Consider the following 2,744-nt stretch of genomic DNA (forward strand, 5'->3'; position numbering starts at 1 on the left):
ATTTCTCTTAGTTTATGTAGGCGGGAGTCAACAAAATATTTTCGCATTCGGAGGAGAATTTTGATGACTGGAATTTTATGAAAAAGCATCGCAACAACAAAAACTGCCTTTGTGTTTATCGTTCCCAACTCAACTCACGTATCATATTCGTGATATAAGTGACACTTTCTCCCTGTTTAGCAATAATACAAAATGATACGCACTCCTTTGAACTTTTTTGAAACCCATTGTCATTCTTATATGGTGAGGATCTCACTCCGAGCATCAGTACTCAAGATGGCAGCAGGCAGTCTCTTTAGTGGATTTGTTGCATCTTCTAAGTCTTTTACCAATAAAAATGCAGTCTTTGGTTTGTCTTCCCTACAACATTTTCGATGTGATTGTTCCAATTCCCTAGGTGTTCAGTTGAATCGAGAATCTTTCCAAATGTGTAATTTGTCGGGAAATTTAGCGGAACAGTTTTTAGTACTAATGTGGAGGATCAGACACTTTTTATTGATAAGGGTCAATTGCAAATTTTCGCACCATGCAGATACGTTGCGGAAATCGTTTTGCAATTGGCATCGATCTTTTGGCGAGTTTACTAGACGGTGAACGGCAGCATCATTTGGAAACAACCTAACAAGTAAGTGGGGTGCTTAGATCATCATCTAAATCCTTTACATAGATTAAGAACACCAGATGATCTACAATGCTACCCCGGAGAACGCTAGGTATCACTTCTGTTTCACTTGATAACTTGCCGGAGACTACTAAGAACTGTGGACTTTCTGACATGAGATCACAAATGCAGTCGGACGACTGAGACGATACTCCATAGGCATGCTATTTGACTGGAACTAAACTCCTTCCCAGCAGGCCTCGGAAGGCCTAACGGTACCGACCGACCGCCGTGTCATCCTCAGCCGGTAGGCGTTGCTAGATGCGGATGTGGGGGGCACGTGGTCAACAAACCGCTCTCCCGGCCGTTGTCAGTTTTCATGACCATAGCCGCTACTTCTCAGTCAAGTAGCTCCTCAATTGTCCTCGCAAGGGCTGAGTACGCCCCGCTTGCCTACAGCGCTCGATAGACCCGGAAGGTCACCCATCCAAGTGCTAGCCAATCCCGACAGCGCTTAACTTCGGTGATCTGACGGGAACCGGTGTTACCATTGCGGAAAGGCCGTTGGTACGTTATTTTACTAGAAGACGCTTATGAGGAATGGTGTCAAAAACCGTCTGGAAATCGAGAAATATGGAATCAACTTGAGATACCCTGTAGGTGGCAGTCATTACTTCGTGTGAACAAAGAGCCAATTGTGTGTCACAAGAACGATTTTTTCTAGAATCGGTGCTACCTATGCGTCACTAGATAGTTTTCTTCGATGTATTTCATGTTTGAACACAGTATATCGGTATATGTTCTAGAATGCTGCTGCAAATCGCTGTCAGTGATATGGTCTATAACTCAGCGGATTATTTCTGTTTCCTTTCTTGTGTATTCAGGTCCTGATCTGGGGGGAGAGGACAAACTGGGGTATCTGCCCCGGGAGGAAATTTTAGTGGGCACCAAATTCATATTGTTGAAGAAAAAACTCTTGTTTCACAAAGCGTCTAGCATCCAATATACGATGGTTTATCCATTATTCATGTGATTTTGAAACGCATCCCAGCTAGTTTTTAAAAAAATTTTGAACACATTCTGAGTTGTTTCCTGAACGAATCATAAGTTGGTTTTTGAAAGCGTGCATAGTGTACGAGGTGTCTCTGCTAGGGGGAATCCCCGTCATATCAAGAAATAAAGAACTTACCCGCACACAAAAGGACACAGGCTATACGAGCTGAGCCGAGAAAAGGGAACAGGTGTATACTAATCGCTGTTTTTTATGTGGTTGATTGGGTGAGCGAACCAACAGATTCAGACCAACAGAGTGGAAATAAATGATTAACAGGAATAATAAGTCAAAAAGATTACATATTCTCACTGTATCAAGAAAATGAAATTTTGACAGATAATTTTTGACAAACCGCTACACTACTAAGGCCAGTTGTACAATCCCCGGTTGGCAGCTGCGTAAGTTCTATTCTCGGAATAGCACGAAAAACGCGTTGTACGAAAGCGTAATAACTAACCGGAGAATAAACGCGGGATAAACTGGTGATTCTGACAGGGTTAGTGATGGTAACCGATCATTTAGTGATGACAAGACTCTTTGTTAGAATGAGGAAGGAGAAGAAACGGGGGCATCACACAAATTATATGGAAAAATATGACGATTCCAAATTCATACAGAAATTTTGTACTACTACTACTACTACTACTACTTTCAGTCTTATACTTGAGAAACTGGGGCATATAAACGAAACTAGAAACTATTTTCTAACATAATAGTTTCTCATTTCATTTATTTATTCTTTACTTGTAACAGACCTAATTAGCATTTGATATTGGTATCCTACTTCGTGAATTATTTACTGTCGTGTTATTTATGTAAATGAGGTAGATGAAAATGACCATTTGTGCCAAAATAGTCTCACTTATTTGACGTGTGTTACAACTGCTGCAATATTATAAAGACCTGTTTCTTTTTGTCTATCACACAGTGATGAAAGAGACGTCAAATCGAGAAACCACACCACTCTTGGTTACTATTCGTATTAACAGTTTTTTCAGTAATAGAAAACGACAATTTGATTTTCCATGTAGCAAAACGTTTGACGAACTTTGATGAAGTGATAGATTCTTTCGCAGAAATTAAAGCACG

The 2,744-nt window shown here is 40.6% G+C and overlaps 1 pseudogene; it reads right to left on the bottom strand.

The window, feature by feature from the left end:
- Nucleotides 1-1,051: 1,051 nt before the first annotated feature.
- Nucleotides 1,052-1,170, bottom strand: LOC124617128 (annotated as a pseudogene).
- Between the last annotated feature and the right edge of the window lie 1,574 nt (nucleotides 1,171-2,744).

This window comes from Schistocerca americana, chromosome 5 (assembly GCF_021461395.2).
Source record: "Schistocerca americana isolate TAMUIC-IGC-003095 chromosome 5, iqSchAmer2.1, whole genome shotgun sequence".
In the NCBI taxonomy this organism is placed as follows: Eukaryota; Metazoa; Arthropoda; class Insecta; order Orthoptera; family Acrididae; genus Schistocerca; species Schistocerca americana.